Raw genomic sequence first — 27100 nt, 5'->3', positions numbered from 1 at the left:
TCAAAGTAATTTGATTCTTAGAGTTAAGATTATATGTGTGTGACAGAAAGAAACTACCAAATTTCTGAATTCTCCCTGTTTTAGATGCAATATTACAATGTTACAATCATGGGCCAGCATGGTTAATGTGATATAATCAATTCTAATAATGGATTAATGAAGAATTCATGCCTCCCTGTCCATAATCTCTTATGTTACAGGAAGTTACCAATCCTACCATAAAGTTATTAATTTGATAAAAGTGCAGTTAATAATTTTAAATCCAAATTGATCTAAGTGGGCATTAAACCAGAGACACAATATTGATTGCCTAATTTTTGTTTCTAGACTTTGGCATGTTTTTCTCTGACATGGAAATTGAATATATTTCCATTACCTTTTCAACCTTCCTATGTCTTATTGCTTACCCATTTGATTTAGTTATAAAACTGGTGGTGACATCTGAGAATATTTTAGCTGACCTAACTCTACAAGTGCTTCTGCTGTCTTAAGATCAATAAATCATTAAGTTAAATCATTTATTTCCTAAATTTATTTCAGTTTTTAGGGATTATTTTCAACTAATTTTAACTATGCTGAATTAATTAATTTATTTTGATATATATAATGGATATCTTAAGATAGCTCTTTAGCACAGTAGTATGATGTACTTTTTAAAATATGAATGTTGTTTTTCAAATAATTCCTTTCAATCCCTACAGATATAGATATATAGCTATATAGATATATATATCTCTATATCTCCATAGATATAGATTATATATAGCTTATTTTTTCTTTGTAAGCTGTTAAATTACTTAAAGCATGAAATTTCTTGACTTGTAGAGTGACTTAAAATATGTCTGAAAGTCTGCAAGGCTAATCAAATTTTAGAGTTCTATAAAACATAAATTCCCATTTTTTAACTTTAAGACAGTTTACGAAAACCTTTACACACCAAACTTAAAATTTACATGCCTTTTGGACAGTTTTTAAAATGAACTGAAGATGCCAGAGTTAACAGATGACCAGTGTGTCAGTCCTATTTTGCCCGTCCTGCTTGTCACACACTGGTGGATATTTCTCCACTTTTGTTCCACTTTAATATAAAGCACACAGATGTTTCAGAACAAGACTTGACTTCTGACCTTGAGGCTATTAGGGTCAGGGTCCTCAGGGCCTGTGAAATTATCACAAGCTGAGCTAAAGTTTTTCTCCATCACAGGAAGTAACCAGTAAGTAAGAAGTTAAAAAGGAGCTTTGTCAGAGAGACAAGATGGTCTCAGTAAGGGTCAGCTTCTGTAGTCTGCTATCTCTGCAGGAGGCACATGCATGGGAGGAGGAATATAATATAACCACTGGCACATCACATATCTGTCAGGCAACGCCAGGGCTGAGAAGTCTATTTAATGTAATATACGTTGTTTAGGTTTTAAAGTATTAATGGCAATTATCTCATCATCTTCTTCTTCTTCTTTTTTTTTTTTTTTTTTTGGCTACTTTTTTGTGAAATAACTTTGATTGCGGGTATGTAATGGAAGCATACAGATGGTGGCAAATGAATAAAGACTGGTTCCTGACCTAATACAATGAATTCCTTTAAGCAAATAGCATTGTGCCCTGATGAATTTTACATTATTTTTTGACAAATTTGATTAATATGTTTAAGTCCACTGTGTTTTTGTTTGAAAGGCTTTCTTAAAATATAGTATTGTTAAATAATAAACATTGAAATGTTTTTAGAGCCTTTGCTTTTGCCTAAAACTGATAAAAAGGTTATTCAGTTTTAGACAAAAGCAAAAGATTTAAAAACTCATGGTGTTAAAATGTTGATAAATATGTATTTTTCAGGACTTTTCAACATAACTGTACTGTATGAATTGTTTTACTTTCATTCAAACTTTTAATATTAACTTTACAAGCAAGTAAATTATAAAGATTAATATATAAATCTTAAATTATGATTGGAGGTTTTGTCCCCGTAGTGCATTATACATGTCAGACAGTAAATCCTTTGGATTTCAGTCATTTAAATTGTCATAAAATTTTACTTTTGATTATTAAAGATGACATACACACACACACACACACACACACACATTTCTTAGGGAACAGTCTTAGTTTGTAGCATCATGTTTGAATGCATGGAAATTGTTTTTCTACCATTGTCATATCAGTTCATATTCTTCTTTATGTCATGAATTTCAAAAAAAAATTGTTTTAAATGTAAATTGTAGCAAATATAGTTTCACCAATAAATGCAATTACTTATGCTTTAATATTTTGCTAATTGTTGTTTTTGAAAAGTGAGAACATAATTTACTATTATATCCTATCTTAAAGTGTTGAATTTATCCTGAAGAATATCTTATAATCAGAGATTTATTTTCAAAACCAATATTCATTTTATGATAATAAATCTTAGAACTTGATTAGATCTAACCATATTAAAAGACAGTATACATTTTACTATATTAAGAAGAAACATGACATTAAAAGTATGCTATTAACCGCTTTTACTTTCACCGTATGGTAACAACTCAAATTTCCAATTCTCTAAACTTTCTGTGTTCCTAGTAAAAATAAATTTTGATAAGACAACCCTATTGATTGTAGGATTTAGTCATTAAAGACTAAAGGAAAGCCCTGTTTCATCTCATGAATTGGTAATGAACTTTTAAAAGTAATATATCTGCCTCTGTTATCTTTTCGGTATACTTAAAGTTATGCCAGTATGTAAAGTTACAGTTATTAAACCATCATTTACAAAGCCTGAAATTTCTTAGAAATTTTACTTTACATGTAATAGAAGTAGTAACCATAATTAGAATGTATTTACCAAATTCATCTGGAAAGAAATCTACAAATAATGCAACTTACTTTTGCCTTATATTAGTTGTAAAAAATTCAGGCTCATTTTTTGAAAATTAACTGTCATTTTAAAGCAAGGCAGTTTTTGACCTTCTTCATCATCATTTTCTCCAGCCACTATGATGAAGTGATTTCGTCGCTTTTATTGTTAGCCATTTCAGAGTGTTTGGCTCTTATCTTTCCAGGTGATCAGTTTGGCAATATCAAGTAAACTTAAATTTTATATTTAATTTGGAAATTAACAGGCTTTATTTATCAATGCCCAGTTATTGATCTCAGCGCACCTTACCTTCCCTGTTTGCAGTGCTCGATATATCAATTTGAATGGAAATCTCTTTGCTTAGCCAAAACAAGAGCGTTCATATATTTTTGTAAAACATGTTAAGTAATTTAAGTAAATATATTTCATTAGTTTATTGAATCATTTCAGCTGATACAAATTTTGTGTTTTTTCTTATTACTTTTATTTCCTTTTCAATGTTATTAGTAGTATATTCACAACCATCATTAAAAAATCACTTAGAAATGTGTGAAAACAGCTCCTTTTGAAAGTGTATCGCTACCCACTTTTGATTTTGGTTTCTCCATGCTTGTCAGCACTTGATTGGCACCTCACTTGCATGTGAATTAAGGAATGAAGGGAACTCTATTTTCCTGCCATTGTTCCATGCTGGGCTCCCTGGCCTCCAGGCAGCCTAAGCTGCCCTTCAGCAGCTGATAGAGGACTGGTTTTTGGACATAGCTGTGTGAGGACACTCAACCTCTCTCTACTCTCAGTAGATTTTTTTAAATTGCCTGGAGCATGATTTGGATTTACACTGAAGAGAAAATGGAACTAAAATAATTAGTCTTTTACATCAGCTAACTATGACCTTAAAGAAGTGTCATTTATATTTTGTCTGTAAGGAACAAAGTAAATTGGATATTGGTAAGATATCTGCATAATGTGATCAATGAGAACAGCTAAAAGTTGAGCTGCTGAGAGTCAAAAATTGAGGGAAATAAGGGAGGTAAGCAAGAAAAATGGAATCATAATGGTATCCAGATAACTCAGGCCAAAAATACTCTTACAAACCTACTTTAAAAATCTAGGTAATTCAGTAAAAATAACTTGCCATTTGTAATATAACTTCAAGATAATTAGTTTTGTTAAAGTTATCTTTTGTGTCCAATCTTGTTTTACCCAAATGATCTAGAAACATCTTGGGGATAAAGAGTCTAATATTGCTCTTATCCCAAGTTTGAAAGTAATATCTATTATAACAACATGAGTAGCCTTAAATATCTGCACACTTGACCAACATATAAAGTTTAACCCTTAACTCTTTTACTAACTAAATTTATTAATTCTCCCTGCTCTCCATTTAAATATTGACGGATTTGGGAATTCTACCTAATTAGTTACTCCGCATTAGACAGTGTTACTTTTTTCGTTCTGGTGTAAGACTTTTATAGACTCCTTGTTGCTGGCATGCGCAGCTCTCAGTCTGAAAAGATTGCTTCTCTATGACACACTCTTGTAGGTATAGTCTTTTCAATAAAATAAGAAAATGACTAAATTACAATATAACTAAGTTATTATTATAATAATATCCTTATAATGTTATATGACAGTCTATGAAATAAGTCTAGAAAACTTTCCATTTCATCCCCAGTCAGTTCAACTTCACCTTTCCTTTAATAATTAGCTTATGTTTGCTTGTTTACATTTTTTAAACTTTTTTTTACTGAGGTAAATTTTACATACTTTTATCAAGATACAATGGAGGTTTATTGAGCTTTATTGAAATGTAATTTACATGCCATAAAATTCATCCTTTAAATAAAGTGTACAGTTCAAAGGCTTTTTGCATATTTTCAGACTCATACAACTATCATTACTATCTAATTTTAGAACATTTTTATCACCCCAAAAGAAATTCCATACCCATTGCCCATTTCTTCCCATACTTACAATCCTGCCAGCAGTGTATGAGGGTTCCACTTTCTGCACATCCTCACCAGCGCTTATTATTATCTGTCTTTATTTTAGCTATCCTACTAGGTGTGAAGTGGCATCTCACTGTAGTTTTTTTTTTTTTTTTTTTTTTTCATTTCTCTGATGAATAATGATGTTGAACCTCTTTTTATGTGCTGTTAGCCATTTGGTTTTTTTTTAGAGAAATGTCTACTCAAATCCTTTGCTCATTTTTAATTGGGTTATCGTTTTATTTTTGATTTTTCATAGATCTTTATATATTGGTACAAATCCCTTATCAACAAATGGTTGTGAAAATTTTCCCCCATTCTCTGGATAACTAATTCACTTTCTTGATGATTTCCTCCAAAGTACAGAAGTTTTAATTTTGATGAAGTTCAATTTATCTAGTTTTTGTTTTTGTCATTTAAGCTAGTTTTTGTATACTGTGCAAAGTAAGCGTCCAATTTAATTCTTTTGAATATGGATATTTAGTTATCCCAGCATCATTTATTGAAAAAGAATCTTCTTTCTTCTTTGATTTGTCTTAGCACCCTTGTCAAAATCCATACACTATAAATGTAAGGATATGCTTCTGGACTGTATTTTATTCTCTATATATGCCTGTCCTCATACCAGTACCACACTGACTTGATTACTGTAGCTTTGTGGTAAGGTTTGAAATCAGGGAGTAGATCCTCCAACTTTGTTCATTCTTTTTCAAGATGATTTTAGCTATTCTAGGTCTTGCGTTTCCATATGAATTTTAGGACTGATTTGTTAATTTCTGCAAAAGTAAAAAAGGAGCAGAGATTTGTATTGGGATTGACTAAATAGGTTAATTTGAGGAGTGTTGCCATCTTGACAATCTTAAGTCTTCTAATCCATGACAGTGGGCTTTCTTTCCATTTATTTAGGTCTTCTTTCAAAAATGCTTTGTTGTTTTCAGTGTACAAGCCTTAAGCTTCTTCTCTTATATTTATTTCTAAGTATTTGATTCTTTTTGAAGCTATTCTAACTGAAATTTTATTAATTTTATTTTCATATTCAGTACTACTAGAGACGTGATTGATTTTTATATATTAGTCTTGTATTTTGCAACCTTGATGAATTCACTATTTTTAGTTCTAATCTGTGTGTGTATGTGTGTGTGTGCGCGCGCATGTGTGTGTATTCCTTAGGAGTTTTCATATTCAAGATCATATCATTCATGAATACAGATAGTTTTACTTCTTCCTTTTCAATCTGAATGCATGTTTATCTAATTAATTTATATATTTTTGGTTTTTTGCCAAACTCCCCTGGCTAGAACCTCTAGTACCAGGTTGAATAGAGGTGGCTAGCATGGACATCCTTGTCTTGTTCCTGATCTTAAGAGGAAATTGTTCAGTATTTGATCATTTAGTATGATATTAGTTGTGATTGTTTTCATTCCTGATAGATTATTTCCCTTAAGAACCTGGTGTGCTCCTTAATGTTTATATCCTTTTATATCCTTCAGGCACACCAAGATTCAATTGTTTTGAAGGCTGCTGAGATGGAGAAAAAATTCATTAATCTTTAATAGGAATCTTTTTGTAGAATAAAGGACCCATATTACTCTATTGGAATTACCTTTGGAAGAGGTTTTTCTTAGTGTCCACATAGTAGATGAGCTGCATTCAGGCCCTACTGCCTTCCCTGCATGTTTGTAGCTGAAAGATTGGTCACTCTGTCTCCTGGTTCCACAAAGACTGCTAGGAAACCAAGGATTGCCTGGCAAAATTAGCACAATAACAAGTTAAGGAGAACTCAAAGGAATTGACATATTAATTTGCTAAATATAAATCATTACATAAGAAATATTTCTTTTTTATTAGTATTATAAAAGATCTTAATGATAGATTTTGTATTTTACTGGAAATATGAGACTATGATTGACTATTGTAAGCCTTTTATAAGAAGGAATGTAGAAAAACACATTTCAGTTGATAATAGGGCTGTTTTTACTGTTCTTGTATCCTTAAAATGATCATTCATTGTAAGCCCTCTCCTAAATAAAATTCCCAGTCACAGTGACGCCTCAGTCATCTCAAATTGGAAAGGACTTCTAGGGGACAAAAAAATTTACAATCAAAGCCATGTAACTTTTAAAAGTTAGTATCCAATCCTTATTAAATAATTTATTCAAATTAACTCAGGAGAGCCAGGTAGATTTAGACTCAAAGCATACTAGATCTTTGTTAAGGGAAGGCTTGAGGGAACAAGGGTGGAAGCCAGATTTGGGTAAAGATCTTATTACTAGAGTTCAGGATAGTTTCAGGAGGAGCTACTTCAGCTGTAGAGGTTGGCTTTAGAGGGAATAGAAGGTGAGTTGTCACTAGGGAGTTATTATCAGAGTATGGTAAGCTCAGGTTTGAATCAGGAAGTACAGTCTGGTTGTGGAGAACAGAAAATCAAGGCAATGGGTAATGACCGAGCAAACAGGATCTAGTAATTGGTTTTAAGAGTGCCTATTTTCCTTCACCATGCCCCACCTCACTCCTTTATAGGAAATGAAGGAGAAAAAAGTAAACAGGATCTACTACCAGGGGGAGGATTAACAAAGTAAGGTTTAAGGCTTCACTCGTTGCCTGGGAATTCCAAAATGGAATCTTTTTCAGAGAAAGAAATAGGCTATAATCATAGGCATAAAAATCAGAAGGATTGTGAACAAATCAAGACAGAAGTCTGATTATGTGGCTTAGATTAGAGTGGAATAGAGTAGAATACTGCATTCTGAGGACATTTAAAATACCATGGACTGGTCTTTGGTACTCTGGTTATCCGGTTTCTGTGGCAATAAAGGAGATGGAGAGGAAGGGCTATCATTTTACCTTGTCTTATGGCCAAATGTTCACACTATGGGTCTAACACCTTCTTTGGTCTCAGAGCAACAAAGTGATACTCTCCTAGGTCTCTGTAATTTTAACTTTGAGAGTTGGAGATTTTTGACCCCTACATGTATATCAATTGTCTTTCACTTCATATTTTTTGTTACAGGTTTTTAGCACTTTTATTGAATAAATTTAGCTCACAATAAGGCCACCAGAACCACAAAAGTTTGACTTTGTGGTTTGAAAGTGTTTCTTGGCTGGACATCAAGGCTCATGCCTGTAATCCCAACTCTTTGGGAGGCTGCGGCAGGAGGATTTCTTGAGTCCAGGAGTTTGAGACCACGCAGGGCAACATAGGAAGACCTCGTCTGTACCAAACTTTTTTTTAAAAAATTAGCCAGACATGGTGGTACATGCCTGTAGTCCCAGCTATTCGTGGGGCTGAGGCAGGAGGATTGCATGAACCCAGGAGTTTGAAGCTGCAGTGAGCTATGATCACATCACCACATTTCAGCCTGGGCAATGGAGCAAGACTTTGTCTCCAAAAACAAGCAAACAAAAAAAGTGTTTTCTTGGAGTTAAGATTGAATATTATGCCCTCAAGGCAGGAAATGTTTCCAAAAATTGTTATTAAAGATTATTACTGATTCAGTTGAACACACCCACTCCATACAAGTACTGGGGAAACATTAGAAACATGATCTCTGGCCTCAAGAAGGTTTTAGTCTAAATAGGAAACATTTTTAAATAAAGATAGTAACATAGGGGTTATTTGTGAAGTGGGATAATAGCTAAGAGGTCATTATGTTAAGGTCCACAGTATAAAGATCCATACGGTAAATTTGTCTTAGAGGTAAGTACTAGGAAAAATTGTTTGTATAGATGAACTGATATGTTCTTTTTGTTAGAAAATAATAGCTGTGTAATACATTTTTGCCTTTCCTAGAAACCCAGAGCTATGGTTAGTTTTCCATTTCAGTAATTTATTCTCAGCCTCAGTCTCCTATTCATTGTCCTAATACGTAGTTATCTTTTGCTTGATGCAACCTTAGAATCCTTTTTTTAACTGGCAGAAAATTAAATAACAAATGTATTATTTTCATTGGTTTATGTCATGCTGCCTAGCCCAGCTGGGCATACAATGAGTATATACTGAAGACATAGTTGTTGATCCTAGATTTATTTATAAATGAATTATCAGGACCAGATCTCAAATGCTGCTATGTTGTGTCAAAATGAAGAAAGTAAAGCCTGAACCACAAGATAGAGAAAGAAGATGGACAAGAGAAAAAATTGATCATTTAAGTTGAAAAACAGGGACATTGAGTCAATCTCACTGATTGCGCAGAAGGTACAGTCTGTGGCCCTGAAATTTTGAACACTTAGAAGCACTGTCAATGGAAATTGATTAGGAATTCAACTAAGAAGATACTGAAATCTCTAATCAAAGAAACTAGCAGAACCTTATTCGAACCCCAAATTTCAGTTATGTTTTCTGTGATTACATTGAATAAGTTAAGGCTCATATCCTCTAGAAATTAGTTTGCTTATTTAAGTATTTATTATTTGGTCATTTTGGGCTCCTATAACAAAAATATTATAGACTATGTGGCTTATACAACAAACATTTGTTTCTCACAGTTCAGGAGGCTAGGAAGCCCAAAATCAAAGTACCAGCAGATCCAGGCTCTAGTGAGGGCGTGCTTCCTGTCTTACAGACAGTTGCATTCTCACAGTCCCATCTTCTTTCCATGTAGGTCAAACTAACAGTTTTCCTGCTGGGATATTTGATGAAGTTTGTGGTTCACACCCATGCTAATCTCCCTATCAAATGTTTGTTCAGCCACATCCTTAGTGCTCTCTTCAGAACATCCTTTCTCTTTTGTTCAATATGGATAGGCTGAGAATTTCCCAAATCTTTATGCTCTTTGTCCTTTTTTCTTAATAATTTCTTGCTCATTTCTCTCTCCTTGCATTTTCACTATAAGCAATCAAGAGGAATCAAGCTGCTTCTCTAACACTTTCCTTAGAAACCTCCTCAGCTAAATATTCAATTTTATTGTCACAAGTTCTACCTTCTAGCAAACACTAGAACACACAATTCAGCCAAGTTCTTTGCCACTTTATCTCAAGGATTGCCTTTTCTCCAGTGTCCAGTAACATTTTCATCTGAGACCTCATCAGAATTGACTTTAAAGTGCATATTTCTACCAGTGCTATAACAAAAATGCCATGGACGGGTGGTTTAAACAACATTTATTTCTCTTAGCTCTGGAGACTGAGAAGTACTAGATAAGGGTGTTAACATGGTTGGGATTCGTTGAGGGCCTTCTTGGTTTGCCTATAGCCATGTTCTCATTGTGTCCTCACATGGCAGAAAGAGGGAGAGAAAGCTCTAGTTTCTTCCTCTTCTTATAAGGACACAACCCCATCTTGGGGGCTCCGTCCTTATGGTATCTTCTAAATCTAATTACCTCTCAAGATTAGTGTATTCAGATTTCTTCTTAGTTTTTCCATACCTTATATGATTTTTTTCTCATAAAGATTGTTAAAGAGCATTGGAATACAAATAAAAATTGCTGTTCAATATTTTAGTGGCAATTTTATAATTGAGTCAGATGATTTAAATGAATATTTAGTCACAAATAGGCATATTAAACTTCTAATATTTGTGCCTAAATAGGCATATTAAACTTCTAATATGCCTATTTGTTTCTAAATTTCCAGAAGTCTCAATATCTAACTTCTAACATCTTTCTCCAAATTTCCATACTGCATTCACCAGACAACTGCATTAGAAGAAAAACTTTGTATTTATCTTTCTGCACTGGGCAGAAAGATAAAACACACTCAACTTTCTCCTATAGTAGAAATCCCCAGTCTTGACTCCTTTCCAGTTGAGATTTAAGTATAAATGTTGATTTTCTAAAGGTTTCTAATAGCCTGTCCGCTGATAACAAAGAAACCTTGACTTTCTCCATCAAATGATGCCCTGTAAAAATAAAACAATGTGAGATCAGTGGCCTATATATTACCATTGTATTACTGGTCAGTTTATCTCAGAAAAAAATTCCTGTTCCAATATCATTGATAGTGTAATGAAAGTTTCTACCACTGTTGTAGGCTCAGCCTCAAATTTTCAGGTTTGCTTCCTATTACACATTGTAGGGCATCTGTCCAAATATTAAACATATTTATATTATGTCTACATATTAAATACGTAGTAATGTATTAAATATCTTTAGTATATTGTAAACTTTAACGTCTGGTAGCATGTGTGTTTACTCTAAGATCTCACAGTAGATTCTCAGAACAGATACCTTCATATCCAATTACTGTGTTAAGAGTTCTGCCTCACTCTCAGAGTTGTCATTGCTATCATTATAGAATACATGTAATCTGTCAGCCAGCCATGATGGCCTAAGACATGACTGGGTCAAGAACAGTTCTAAAAAATTCATAATAGTGTCTTTAAGGATAAACTTTTAAAATAGAACTAGCATTTATGAGTATCTTGCAAATTAGAAGGCAGTGGCATCATCTTCATGCTGATCATCAGCATCTCTCATGCTTAAATGATAATGCACTGGGTGCTGTCCTGAGCAATTTGTCTACTTTATCTCATTTAATCCTCATAACAATTTTATGAGATACTGTTATCCCCATTTTACAGATGAGAAACATGAAATATATATTTCTCCCATTAAAAGTATGACCTCATTTTGTAACAGTTGGATTTTTGTTTTCCTTCTCATCAAGTACCTGTGAAAAATAAATAAATAGTGTATTGTACTAATTGTAGTGACTTTTAACCCTCAGACAACTTCCTGGTTTTTCACGTATTTCAGGATTCAATTCTACATTTCTCTGTTGAGTTATATGATGATTCAGTTTTTATTCTCTCTTTATTGCTTATTCTTTTTGTGCCTTCCAACTAAGGCTTTCAATTTTAATCGATTTTTAATTACTCAAACTAGTGAAGGGGAAATAAGGTGTGGAAAATGTAAAATATAGACAATCTCCAAATCATTTATATTTAAATTTTGAATATGTTTTGACGTGGTGCTCTGGAAATTTAGTTTAAGCAGGAAAATTGAAAACACTTGATGAGGATCTGGAACGTAGATGAGTTTCGTTGGCCAAGCCCCTGGTTGGCTCTTTTTTGCGACTCATTCCATGCTGGAAAAAGACAGCTGTCTTCTAATACCAGCTAAATTGAATTGACCTTTCACATCTCAATGGAACAGTCTCTGCTATCAGCATTTGCTCCTTCATGTTATCCATATCTATAAGTTACACCTGGAAGTAATTGCTTGCAGCTACCAAGTACCAGGCATTGTTTTAAGTGCTTTACAAATATTAACTCATGTAGCCCTTATAACAACCCTATGATGTAACTACATTATTATCCCCAGTTACATATGAGGAAACTAACCTCAGTTGCATATGAGGAAACTAACCTACAGAAATATTAAGTAACTTACCTAAGATCACATGACCTAGTGAGGGAGCCAGAATTGAAACCCAGGCTTTCTGGCTTCAAAGTCCATGCTCATAACCACCATGCTATACTGTCACTCAATAAAAAGAGCACTATATTAGGCAGGACTCTTGTACATTTGATCATTAAACATTATTTATGCCAGGTACAGTGGCTCACACCTATAATCCCAGCTCTTTGGGAGGCTGAGGCGAAAGGATCAGTTGAGCCCAGGAGTTCAAGACCAGCCCCGAAAACATAGTAAGACCCCATCTCTACAAAAAAAAAAAATTTAAATAGCTGGATATGATGATGCATGCCTGTAGTCTCAGCTACTCAGGAAGCTGAGGTGGGAGGATTGCTTGAGCCTAGGAGCTCAAGGATACAGTGAGCCGTGGTTGCACCACTGTACTCTAGCCTGGATGACAGAGCCAGACCCTGTCTCCAAAAACAAAACAAAACAAAACCATTATTTAGCAAGGCATTGTACAACCTAAGTTTAACTCTATCAGGTAGGTATGATGAGCCTTGTTTGACAGATAGAAAGATTGAGGAACCTGTCCAAGGTTGCACAAAGGACAGAATTAGGATGAAAGTCTAAGTCAGCGTAGTCTCGGAACCAATCAGTTTCCCCATGACACACACTTCATTCTAATTGGGTTTAAAAAAAAAAACAAAAACAAAACTACATAACATAAATTTGTAATAAAATAGGACATTTTTAATTGGTGAGGGAACTCTTCATTTCAAGAAATTTTGCCTTTTTATTTGTGAAGCACAAAGATCTTTGGCAGGCTAAACATCATACCTGATACCCAAGTTTTAAATTGAAAATGTGCTTTTAAAAGCAAGAAACACACATTGTACAAATTGGTATCAAAAAATACAGAATTTCTTTACTCAATGCTTATCACAATGTCAGCACATATCAAATATTAGGTGATGATGTTCTAAAATTGTTTTTCTTTTATTTTTTTCCTATATATTGGAGAAAATATAATGATTTAAATATTTTAACGAGACGTGAAACCATAGTTGCTTGGTCTTTTGTATTTTACTTACTGTAAATTGGAGTTTACATTTCACTGTGAATACCAGACAACTCAAAATTCCTATATTTGAAATTAAAATAGGAAAAAGGGAAACATTTGTGTCCCTATAATTAACCTGCTACTTCATGCCTTTCCGATTTATTATAAGCACTTCATCTGATATCTAATACTTGAAAAGCTATAAAAGAGTATTATATTACTTTGATTTTTTTTATCTCTGTGCTTTCCCCACATAAAATAGTAGAGTTTTTTTAAAGCTTTGAGTCTAACAGGATCAAATGAATGACATGTTTAGTTATGCCTTAGGAAAAAAATCTTACTAGAGTAAACTGAAACTTAAAATCTTACCAATATAGAAAGCACTAGAAATGTTACAAATAAAAAGCATGCTTTGTTTATCCTACATAGTTTCTTTTTAAAAATATTTTATTTATTTTTCAATCTTTTAGGTTCAGGTGGTACATGTGCAGGTTTGTTACATGGCTAAACTGCATGTCACTGGGGTTTGGTGTACAAAGGATTTTGTCACTCAGGTAGTGAGCATAGTGCCGATATATCGTGCATAGTTTCATATTCCTTTCCACTGACTAAATAAATCAGTGTTTTAAGATGTCTACGTCCTTTTAGTAGCTAAGTAAACTGCTTCAAATTGTGAACTGTACAGTAGATGACTGATTTTCATATTTCATATAGTGTTTTGCCAAGGAATATCCATACATCAATAGCTAAAAGAAGAATCATATAATTTATTTTAATATTAGAAATATTTGCTACATACCTGATTGAAAATACATCTACAGCTAAATTTTCAAATTTGAAATTCCAGAGTAGAAGACAATTAAAGTAAATATACTAATATATATTTACAGAGTTTTCTTATTTGCTTGGTAGTATCTATATTATAGTTGCTAGCATAATTCCTATTTAAAATATTTTGATTTTTTAACTTATAAAAGGCTCTTTAAAACATGGAATTCCTAAGAAACAATTGGTTTTAATAAAAACAAAAAATAAAAATATTTAGAGAAAAATTTTACACTTAGTTATTTATTCCTGAGTATTTGAATGGAGCATTTTTGATACAGCCTTATAAATTACCTGACTTGCCTTCAAGACCCTTTCTTTGACAGGGATAGAGAGAGAGCTTTGTATACTAACTTTGTGTACTAACTAGGTCTTAAGGTTATTATACATTCTAATCAGATTTTTAAGAGATTCATGGAGATACAAACATTAACTTTAAAACAAAAACTGTTTCTGTATCAATACATTAAACACTATAGAGAATAATCTTTGGTGATAGGGTGAGTTTTTAGTGAATGATGACTATAATTTTACATTTTGAATGATTTCTCCCATAACATTTTTATTTTATTCTTTGTTCAAAAACTACCTGAGATTGTATGTGGGTTTTTTTTTTTTAGATTATTTCCTGTTCTCGAATACAAACATACTTAAAACTTAACCTTCTGAAATGTCAGCAAAATTCAGCTATGCCAAGAAATTTTTAAAAATCAGAATTTTATTTACATAATCTTAAAAGTAATGCTGAGTATTTCTCCCGTGATGTTTTCTTCCATTTTACTGCACTCCAGATCCCAGGAAGAGTTTTTAACTAGTTATTAAAAATAACCCATTTTAAGAATTTGCGGGCAGTGTGAGATATTCATCAGTATATATTTACTGTCTGAAGCTGATATAGCTGTAAGGTTTTTTATATCCAATTGATCTATTGCGCATGTTCCCTCCCTAGGTTGCAGGACGTGCTTCTATTTGCATAAGGCCCTGGGCAAGGTTTTTTCTTGCATTGATTGGCCTGTCCAAGGCAGCCTGATGTGTTCTTGCATTGATCACTTTGTCTTTTCTTGGAAGACAGTGTTACACTGAGTTCATCTCAAACATTCTAGGGAGAAGGTAAAACTTTACTGCAGATGTCTCAATTTTATTCAGATGTTTCTTTGAGTATAGGCCCTTTTTGCAAGGATAAGTATTGCTTTTTTCCCCCTAATTTGGATGTTTCTGCAGTTTGAGTGCACTGTAGACTAGATTATATTTGAAAAAGCTACGTTAAAGAAAATTGCTAGAGTATATGCCATTTATCTTGTACTATTTTTGTTTTTAAAACAGTGTATCTTGCTTCCAGCTTGAAACCATTTTCTTTAAACATGATCTCTTAAACCTAGATGTAAACTAAAATTTACTGGTGTTTGCAATAGATTACCACTTGTCTTTACTAACTTTATATACATTATAGATTCCTTAGTTTCAGTGGGACATGCATTGCTTTATGTGTTTAAGAAAATTAGGAGTTTGATTAGTTTCTCTATGAAACAGTGGTCCAGGATGACTTGCCTGGTGCTATTCATTATTATAAATAATGTTAATGTGAATAGTACAAATTTGTCAAATATGGAAATGATTAAGCAGCTATATATCAATTATAGGTGAAATATATTTTGTATCATAACTTATAAAATAGTAATGTGTTACCTGGTGACAATGGAAACCAGAACTTGAGGATTTTTCAGACTAATCTGTGAGAAATTGAGCAATGAATGTTTTACAGCTTAGCACTCTTTATTGACTAGTCCTTAAATCAACATTTATATGATCTGCCAAAAAGCATATTTGCCTACACAGCTAATTATCAAGAAAATGCCCATTACCTCCAACCTATTAGCTATGCATTTAGTGAGGAACTGGTGAGACAAATGTAGGATTCTGTCAAGATGCAGGACAATATCCTCCTCCAGACCAGTTTTCTGTTTCATCAAAGCCTATGTGAATTTATAAGAAGGTTACTTTTGGCAAAGATTTAGAAATGTGTCGTGGCTGAATTTGATTATTGTGTGGTTATAATTAAATTCTGCTACCATAATTCATAATGGTTTTAGAAAGCATATTTAGTAGCTCCTTCTACAAATCAGGACATTTTTGTGTATACTGTTTTTTAACAGGTCACTGTTTCTGAATATTGTTAAAGTGTAGAAATTAAATTTTACAGAAAAACATGACATCAGCGATTTCACTCAGTGGTGTCACTGGTGTCACTCTATATCATAAGCCATAGAAATCTCTTTCTACTTTAATAATTCTGTTTTGTAAAATTTGATACTAAAATGTTAGAGATCATATTTCTTTTGTTTACTTTGGAAATTTTGGAATTCATACTTTAAAAACTCTGGAGTGAATTAAATGTTTATTATACAAGAGCAATAACCTCAAGTGGTTAGATAGTGCCATTTGCTGTTTTAAGGTGTCCTGTAAAAGTTTCAGCAATGTATAGCTATACAATGAAGTATATATCTGAGTTGTATGAAATTTATCTAGCCAGTGTTTATAAATAGAATGACTATTCATGTAAATAACATATATGTGGAAATATGATCTTATATTGAAAAATTAGATTTGTGAGTAATTTAAACATAGAATGTCTAAAATTGTTAATCCTTGTTGTATAGAAATCATAAAAATACGAAAAAATATAAAATAGAGCTATAACTGTTTTCTGGAGATTTAGTATATGTTTGGTAGTTTATGGGAAAAATTATGAAAATACCAATGAAAAAGGCATATAAAAGTATTAAGATGGAAAACCTCTTCAAGTACTTAAGAACAGCTCTTCAAAACTAAATTCAATCTGTGTAAACACAGATACTACGTTGCAACTTTTGTTCAGTGCATCTCAACTTGGTGCAAGTGTAGCTCTCTGAATTGGAATTGTATAGTGTTTGTACATTTTTTCCAGCTAAAATTGAGTGTACATCATCTTGCATAATTTACTTGTCTCTGGTGGTTAAATTTGCATATCTGAATGACTGAATATATATCTTAAGCTTCTACTAGATATAAAATAATCTCATGAGTAGAGGAGAGCTCTTTTACCTCAGAAATCAGAAGAGTCTATATATTTCACAGCAGCTCATAATCAAACAAGCTAATTCAGATGCTGGGAAGTGCTTTCGCTTAGCTATGTGGAAGAACCATTGACTGTATACAACCAGCAAGTGTATGGTGCAACAGGAGATCCATTGAAAACCCTTTATAGGACTGAATGACAACCCCAAATGCAAGTGACCATGAGCAACTATAACTAGGTATAAATATGCATTTGAGCTGATCAGACTTTCTGACATATAATTTAGGCAAAATTCCTGTATTTCTTCCCCTTAAATTTATACATAATCAGCTTCTTCTATGGACCCAAATTGGAGAAATGTAATCCAGTAGTTGGGGGGAGAAAAAGGATTGTGGCCTCTGTGTAATTATCAGGAAGGATGCTGTATGATGCCTGCTGTTTTATTACTGCTTAGGTCATACTCAACCTTGCACTCCAGACTCTTCTGTGCAAGGGAATGGTGATCTGAGTCTGAAATATGTTCACCGTGCTTACACTCTAAATCTTTCTGGGGAAACGGGGGGGTTTTGCTGTGAGGTACTAGGAAACATGAATATGGTAAAATAGCTGGTAAAAACTTGTTCAGTGAAATCCATTGCTTTTTCCCATATATAATGAAGCAGCAAGGAATTGCCAAAAAGCTTTCAAGCTAATGGATTTTCAAATATAAGAATAGTAATTTTTAAATCGTAGAAGAAAGGATGCAGTGATTTCAAACTTGTTCTCATTATTTCCCTTTAACAATGCATCATATATTTAGATTGGTGATTTCTAGAAGTTACCATGTTTCTATTGTAACGTATTTGAATCTGATAATTTCTAATAACACCATGGTAACTTTGTAGTGAAAATTATTAATCAATTATATATTAAAATGCGTCCCCTCATAAAATATCTAAAGATGTATTTTTTCTGTTTGACTACTGAAATAAAATTTGATGTCTCACCACCTAGGACATGCTTGTAATTTTTTTGCCACTCTGTGTGATATTATTATATATCTCTGGTTACTTAAAACTTAAGTTTTATGTAACTTTGATTTTTAACTTGCAGTATATGTACAAATTTTTCAAAATAATCAAAAAATTAAACATAAAAAATTACTAAAGATATACTTTGTTTTAGGCAAAAGTGTTTCTTTTCTGAGGAATAAAACAGATATATTAAAAAGTATATAATTTCTGAATAAAAAAAATCTACTACCTGTCTCATACTGTTCCTCAGTCCCTGCCCCAAGATAATATAAATGAACAATATATATTGGTTAATAAGCAAGCATTAACTCCCACTGGTAAATATGAGCAGCTCTTAATGATAATTGAAATCAGTAGCTAAAGAAATTATATCAGAAGACTAATATTTCCTTTATGCTGTATTTCTTCTTTACAACTTTTAATGATATTGAATTATTATTGAAAGTATAATACAGTTTTATCATCTTGATGAAAATTTTTTTGGTATAATAAGAGTTGATTAAAAATGCATTATGTTCAATTATTTGGTATGTATGTATGATTGCTTAAGTATATGGAAACTCTTAGTGAATAATCCTTACAGATATGATATGCATGAAGAGATGTTTACTTATTGGAGATACTCAGATGAATATACATATGTTAAGGAAATACCTTTCTTTGAAGTTGTTTATCTTTTATATTCTTTTTCTGCCTTGAAGCATTTTATGAGAATCCTGTCATTTGTGTCTGTTTAGAACACACACGCAAAATAAAATTTGTATTTGAACACTTTAATGTAGGCTTTAGAAAGTTAAAGCTAAAAGCTCACATTTTAAAATTTATCTTTGTATGGTGTCTGTGTACATATATTTCCAAACTCTTTGAGATGTTCTAGAAAGGAATCAAGTGTATTTATGGGTATGTTAATGCTGATGATAGAGTACATGGATTACAAACCTTTTCCATTTCTTTTGACCTTATAGGAATAATAACAGCCCTGAATCACTATTTCTGTCCTGCTGTGTACGAACCTAGCTCCACTGTCTTCATAATCCTAACCCAGTATCTCTTTCATGCAACAGGCAAGGACCTGCTTACCTCTTCCGTTTTCTACAAAAAGAAAAACCTGACGAGGGACGTTTATTCATACATCCCCAAATCAACACATATAGAAATGTTTTAGGTTAAGTCTAAAAACTTCTTACCTCCAAAAATGGAAGCTTTTCTCTTTTTTTTTTAACTTTTAAGTTCAGGAATACATATGCAGGTTTTTTATGTAGGTAAACTTGTGTTTGAGGGTTTGTTATACAGATTATTTCATCACCAGGTCTTAAGCCTAGTACCCATTAGTTATTTTTCCTGATCCTCTCCCTCCTCCCACCCTCCACCCCCGCAATCGGCCCCAGTGTGTGTTGTTCGCCTCTGTATGTTCATGTGTTCTCATCTTACATCTTAGCCTTTAGAGATTATCCCTCTTTTTGGGTAGTGTGGGTGGGTGAGGGAGGGGAGGGAATTTGATGTAGGAGAGTTCTAGGGTGGGTTTAGAAATCTCATATCACTTTATGCCTATATTAGTAACAAATAACCACCAAGTAGTCTATTGTTGAATTAAAGATGAAAACTGTAGTATCCATGAAAACAAAAATTTGTAAAAGACATGAAAGAACATAACAACTTTATATGTATAATGTTTTTGTTCGTTGAAGAGCTGCAGAAAATTACTTGATGGTTAGTACCAACTGCAATAGCATGCTAAACTGCAAATGTTCCACCAAGGAAAAAACAAGTCCTCATTCCTCGTGCATAGGCACACAAATTTGGCTTTTCACTATCACCTATCTAAGCAGGTACCTGTTATTACTCATGTGGGATAATACTCCATTTCCATTGGAGAGTTTTGTAAGAAGTAACTCATAATTGTTAATGCAACAAAATGTGTGTCCATACAGTTAGCATGAATGTAAATATGTCCATCTACATTTTATTTCCTTCTGGATGTTAGCGAAATACTGTTATAAGAAAGAAGGGGATTTCTGTTGTTGCTGTTGTTCTTTAGTTCTTAAAGATTTTAGTAGTCTTGCCAACGTTTTGCTTCTTTAAAAACTCAATAGTAAGCATTTCAGAACTTTTTCTAAATTTGAATAGTTGAAGTTTCAGCTTCTGTTTTAACCAGAAGTTATTGTAAATGGCCAAAATACCTGTCTACTGCTAAATATCATTCTGGAATTCTGTTTATGCCTGCTAAACTATTGCATTTGCATCTTCATCCTTTTAAAGATGAAGCAACTTAAATGCACATAGGAATCTTTTTATAAAAGCATAATTATGTCTTGTGCTTTTTAAAATGCAAAACTAGTCCTATATGCATTATTGGTTTATGTGAAAAAGTAATTCACAAATGGACTTCTGTATAAATACATGTTTTAAATAGCCTTAAACTTTTCTTGCCTTGTACTTTTTATGTAAATAAAATTAAGCAATTGTTTATCTTATTAATTTGCTTTTTATTAGAAGCTTCTTTGATACATATGTACCCAGTCCTCCTGGCTTTTTGGTTTTTCCTGTTTATCATTTTTATTTGTATGGATGTTTTCTTTTTCATTGTAATTTCTTTTTTGGCCCCATTTATGTGTCATCTATGACAAAAATTGCTGTTAATAAATGATTTAGTATTTCACAAAATGAGAAGCCGACTTTACCTGTTTGGCACATATATCACTCTGTAGATACCTAATTTGTCTTTTAAAAATAACTTTTGAATTTTCTTATAAGATTTATCACAGAAAATATATCTTGACTTCAATTTTATAAAATATATTTAATGTTTTTTAATATTTGAATTTTGTGTTGCATTTTTTTTCCAAAGAGAGGATGTATATTTTATTTATTTGTACTTAAGATTTAGGATTCAGTATTCAGAATATGCCTAGTAAAAGTTATAGCATTTTCAAAATCAGTCTCTAGTACAGGCTAAATATACTAATCTCCTAATAACAATAAAAAGAGAAAATGTCTAAAAATTCTTTACCGGTTTAATTACAATTTTGGGTGGATTTGAAAACCTTCAGACTTCGGTCTGGCCATTCCACTTTAGCCATTCAGGCCATGCTGCCTGTATTGTGTATTCAGCAGTTCCTATTAGATGTCTTCACAGTGAGTGATTCTGCGGGGCTTGCTGACACCCGCTTCATGCATGGCCTGCTGTGCTGGGTGGAATTTTTTTTCTGAGCTGCCTGGAACATTAAAGACATCTTGGCCATGTCAGTCTGTGTACAGTGTGTGTGCATGTGCCCTCACATGCGCACATTCCTGAGCAAGTCAGTATTAAATAAATGATGTGGGTGTGCTTTTATATACATGTAAAGTGTAAAATTTGAATAATGATGTATTTATCATGTATTACATACAATACATTTTTAATAATTTAGTTCAGCTAACATTAGCAACTTTTCTCTAGCTTTTATTGTCTGTGGTTATTGACACTAGGGGGCACTGCTTATCCTTGGTTGCATCTTTCTTCAGGAAATGAGTAAAAATACTCAGCTGATTTCTGTACTCTCACTTTAATTAACAATTGAATTTAGAGAACTCTAGGCTGTTTGATCCTTTGTTATTTTGGTTTTATTTCTAATGCCTATATGTAGTGCTAACAAAGGGGGTTGGAGCTATTGGTTCTCACAAATAAATAGAGTATCCAGTGTCCCATACAGTAACTTTTTCTTCCATTGGAAATGTCATTCTTGGCAAAACCAGAAGGGCAAGTTTGCCCAGTGATGAGGCTTAGATCCCTTGCCAGCTGTGCTTCTAGCCAGCAAGTGTGATGAACAGCTTTAGAAATCAAGTGAGAGAAAGCATTCAAGAGTTAGTGTGATTCATTTGGATAAAGGTCAAAAGAAAGATAAGCAAAGGATTAAGAATGAAGAGCACAAATAGCAATAATTTGTACCTTTTTACTTATAAAAATTACTATTTGTAATTTTTCACATGTTCCTAGTTCAAAAGTAACTTAAAGTCTTTTAAAACTACATTAAAGATTGCATTTCATTCTCTATTTCAGCTGATCACTTATAAATGAAATAGAGAAAAATTGATGCGCTACCATTCCTAACTCTTTTTAAAATATAAAGATTTGCTCTATTTTTTAGAATCTTAGTGTCCATCCTAAGCCTAAATATTCATGTTTCAATCTGTAGCACCACCTGTAATCTCTAAGGACATTAATAACATTTTTGTTTTAATATGTGCTTTTAAAATAAAACTCTCTCCCTCCTCTCCCTTCTTGCCCCCCTTCTTCCAAATGTAGAAAGCAATCAGTAGCCTAAGGAATATAGACAACTATTTTACACCGTTCTCCTAATTAATTAAACACTCCAGAACTGGTAAAATTTTATATCCTTCTTCTCTAGAGTTATAGCTGTATCTGTGTGTGTGTGTGTGTGTGTGTGTGTGTGTGTGTGTGTGTGAAAATATGCAGTTAAATCATGCCCGATTTTTATTAGCTGAAGGTATTGATTTTTAACATGAGTAATTTGAATAAAGTAATCTTGCAGATTTTAAAGTTTTCATAGCATATGTTTTATATCCTGACTGAAAAGGGACAAAAAAGATTGCCAGTATAGTCAAGCTTGGTCTGAACACCAGTAAAATAACTGAGTATAAACACGTGGGCAGTTTTAAATAAAATTTTTAAATACCTTTGCTTTGTAGCACATTAAATTGATTTCTACTAAATAGGTACTTTAATTAGAAATTATTTAAAATTTTTCAAAGAGAAATAGATATGTGCATTATCCTAGGTTGATTTTTTTCTGTTCTCATTTTTCGAAGTGATTTTTTGATAGTGCTTATTGAATAACATATACTTTTTAATATATTTTTAGTGACTAGTTTTAAATAATTACATGGAAAAAAATATTTCCCAAGATAATATACAGTTCAGGGAGAAATGCTGTTATTTTTCATGCTGTTATTTTTTTTAATTATTTCTATATAACATCATAAAAGCATTAGCCAATTTAGGTTCATCTCAGATCTTTAATAATAGATCTGTCACTTACTAATAATAGATACTACCTAGTTAGACCTTATCAGTTCGTAAACAAAACAATGATTAATCAATATGGGGCAGCTTTTGTTATATTCAACACTTTATAATTTGAAATGTTAGTTTCCTGGTACTAACCATATACAAGCAATCAGATGCCAGCCCATTTATAATAGGTTTTTCTCCTCCTAGCAGGATGTTGCTTTTGGCTATAAAAAGCTAATTTCAGATCCTGATATACTTGCATTAATTTTTGAGACATTGGCTAGGTGTAGTACAGCAAAGAATAACATGAACATCATACCACTGTGCTATAGGTAATCGTTTATTACCTCAAGCCAGAGAAGCAGTCTTAATGTGAAGGCTGTAGTATGTCTATAGAAAAAATGGAAACTGACAGAAAGGGTCTTAGAGACAGCTTCCTAAGAGTCTTGAAAGAGGACCATAACAAGAAGAGGGGGAAAGAAAGCAACAACAGCACTATCTAAAGGGATACATTTTAATACTTACAGTTCTGGATATCTTTGTAATTTTTATGATTGAAATAAATTATTGTCTTGAATAACAGACCCCATTCTCTATCCAAACATCTTTGCTTCAGAATGGGAAAGCTCATTGTAATGTTATCTTTTCAGGACCATAAGTGTTCTCTAAAAAACATATGACTGAGATGTTCATCAGCTGGGATGTTTGCTGTAATTCACCAATAAATTTGAATAAATTGACATAATTTCTGACAAAGATGAATGTTTCCACATTCATTTCCATAGTAAGGCAGTATCTACATGAAGAAACCAGTTTGACTGACTTGACCTGCCAAATTGATCAGAAAAAGAATAAAACAACAGCCATTCAGTCCATGGAATTAAAGCAGTTTATGTGTACAAACCACCTTGGTGGCCTGTCAACCCAAGACTTACATAAAAGTAAATCACTTTGGAGGCTGTAGTATTACAAGGAAGGAAAGTGCTAGGACATACCATCAAGGAACTAAGGCATATGTGCTCTTAGGTAGTGCACTGTAGCATAGAGTGAAGGAGAGGCATCATCAGTTGTGGAACTTGGAGTTTGATATTGGTGTTATCCCACAGGTGACACCTAAGTCACTTTTCCTGTTTTCTCATCCGTACAAAAAGCAATTGGATTGCATAATTTCTAATGTCCTTGAAAATTTTTCATTCTTTTCTTCTATGTGATGGTACTGTGGAGCCATGCCCTCATTATAAATAATATTTAAATTATTTCAGTAAACCATGATGTTACTTATAAATTCACTTTTATATAAAAGGCCATAGGAGATATGATTGCACTGTATTTATAACTATTAGAATGTAAATCTTAAGGCAGTAGAGTCTAACCCACCCACTCACAGACTGAATAAAAAGTGGCATCAATTACCTTCTGGAAACATTTAATTGAATTACTGGAAAATTCAGCAGTGAGTTTATTGTCCTTTTTTGTTTGAGGAGAAAGGGGACTAATAGATCATAGTATGTGCTGGTGGTTGTGTGGGAAGAGACAGACTTAGGGAAGCCTTGCTTTTCCTGACAACTTAGTGACAGAAAGTAGTATGGTAGATTTCATCATGACACCCACAATAAGGAGTGGCAGGTTGGGATCTTATGAAAGTGGGTAAGGAATCAGAACTGTGGAAACTCAACATTTGTTCCTCATTCCTATGCATAGTCTTCTTTTGTGCTGTGACTGTGGTAGTATCTCCTTTTATTGTATTTCTGATTACAATAAACATTCCTCTCAAGGAGTCACTTTTATTCTTTTTCAATCTAGATTTCTTCTTTTGACTTCTCTCAAATGTCAGTCACTCTCCTCCCTTCAGACACATTGATGTTTTGTTCATATTTAACCACCATCCTTTCATACATATATGCCTAAAAGAACAATATAGAAGCTATCTAGCAATTTATCACTTCCCTTGTACTGTACGTCTTCAGTAAAATTTTTCTGAAAGCACCTCTCTTGTTCTCCCATTTCTGTGCCATGTCTATTTCACTTATAATCGCCTTAGATAAAACCTGTGTGTAATTCTGTTTTGTATATTGCCTTTTATATTATTAACACTCAGTAAAATAGTTTAAGAATTGCAGTCTGTAGTCCTGTCAGTCTGTCACCTTTCAGGCACTACTTTAAAATTCTGAAAATGTAAATGAAGTAATTAACCTGATATGAAACAGTGACACATAATTGACTTTCTAAATTAGTGAACTACTGACTCTTTTATATATTTGCCATTTTATAGAATTTCATATTGGCTACTTAACAAAAGGTGTGAGGTAACAAAAATTCTGCCTCCTACCATAACAAATACTGATGCTTATTAAACACTCTGTACTGTGCTTCCTAAGTATATTTATTTTAGAATCTTGCTGTTTGAATTATTTTGTCTCATGAAATTGAGGCAATACTTAATGATAATAGAATAGAGACCCTGAATCATTGGCTCAACTGATGGAATGTCCTCCAAAGAAGTGCTAAGGAATAGACACATGAAAGAAAATGGAATTTTCAAAAGTAGCCTAGAGAATAATTCACCTTCACTCCTACATAAACGCTTCCTCAGTGTAAATTTTTCAATGCACTTATGCATCAGAGCTGTCAGATGTCTAAATGACGGGTTTCAGAGTTTTCCTCTTCCTGTTAGTGATCTGAAGTGCTACTCCAGTGTTTTCCATTAGGGTGGATATTGATAGAGGACACTTGTTGTATAGTGGACTGTTTATGGTTCACTAGTATATCAACTCAGAAGTGTTCTTTTGTTATGTGTAGTGTATATACATGCTCTCTATCTGTGGAAGGAAGATGCAGCCATATACATAGAGGTAAGTAGCTACTTTCAGTTCAGTCCTATCTTTTCTTCCATCCAGTGTTTATATGGTTTTGTGCAGTAAGTACAATCCCTAAAATCCCTATCTCAAATAAACCTTTCAAACCATTTATTTCTGCAGACTTTCTTATTTCAGAAATGTGAGATATGCCTTCATAAGAAAAATGTCTCCAACATGTAATTCAAGTCATTTTAAAATCCCAACTTAAAGAATTGTTCCACATTTGTTGATTGGGAAATGTGCATTTAAACAGCCCTTAAAAGTTAGTTGAATCGAAGTTTCTTCAAGCAACAGTATTCACTTGCAGGGAACAGAAGTTTCAGGTATTTAGCATAAGTTCCTAGGTAGAAGAGCCATCTGGAGATCCTCGTTCAAATATTTTCAAACAATGTAGAAAGCCTGTGACTTATACTTATTATAATGATGTCACTTTCTCATTTACAGATGGGTGTCAACCTCTCCCAGTATCTGGCAGCTGTAATAACCCACAATTGATTAACGCATCCTGTCTTATGAACATTTAGATGGTTTTTATTGAGCTGGCCAAGAACCACCCCCCACCATCTAGGCCAATCACATTAGTGCTACACCATTTCAGCTCCATAAACCTGAGCTTACATTGAAAAAATGTGATCAAATGAAGATTACCCTGAATTTCTAGAGGCAAAACCTTAGAAACGTTTGAGGGCATAAACCAACCAAGATTGGAAAAGAATCAAAATCTCAATTGTCTTTAGTCCCCAAATTTATATAGCACAGTCTTTATTTTCTTTGTATCATAGGGAATAAAGGCTGAGATTTGAAAAGCCATCTTGCTACTTTTACAGTGAAACCTCTCTGTCCATACTTATCCTTGTTTCTCCTACCAACACCATCAGGTTTGAGCATATTATGCCAGATGCTAAGTAGTGATGATTGCATACTTTATTTGAAGTTTGGGTTATTTTGCACTTAGATGCATTTAGTTTTGAAATCACAAGTATAACTTGCTTTATCTGACATTTACATTTCATTTGAAATTTGGAAAATCCAGTCATTCCCCACTGGATTTATAGGATAATTTTTGAAATTTGTGAATTTTATTTTTTTGGGGTTTTGTTTTTGTTTTTGTTTTTTTGGTTTTTTTTGCTTTTCAATAGTCTTCTGAAAGCAGACCTCACATTCT

At 33.0% G+C, this 27100-nt stretch overlaps 1 protein-coding gene across 50 annotated transcripts in view; it reads left to right on the top strand.

Annotated features, from left to right (window-relative positions):
- The window catches only part of ARB2A (ARB2 cotranscriptional regulator A), a 480313-nt gene that overhangs the window by 272623 nt on the left and 180590 nt on the right, over positions 1-27100 (top strand). The window lies entirely within an intron of this gene.

This window comes from Macaca fascicularis, chromosome 6 (assembly GCF_037993035.2).
Source record: "Macaca fascicularis isolate 582-1 chromosome 6, T2T-MFA8v1.1".
In the NCBI taxonomy this organism is placed as follows: Eukaryota; Metazoa; Chordata; class Mammalia; order Primates; family Cercopithecidae; genus Macaca; species Macaca fascicularis.
Note: the sequence above shows the minus strand (reverse complement) of the source record. Positions and strands in the feature narration are given on the sequence as shown.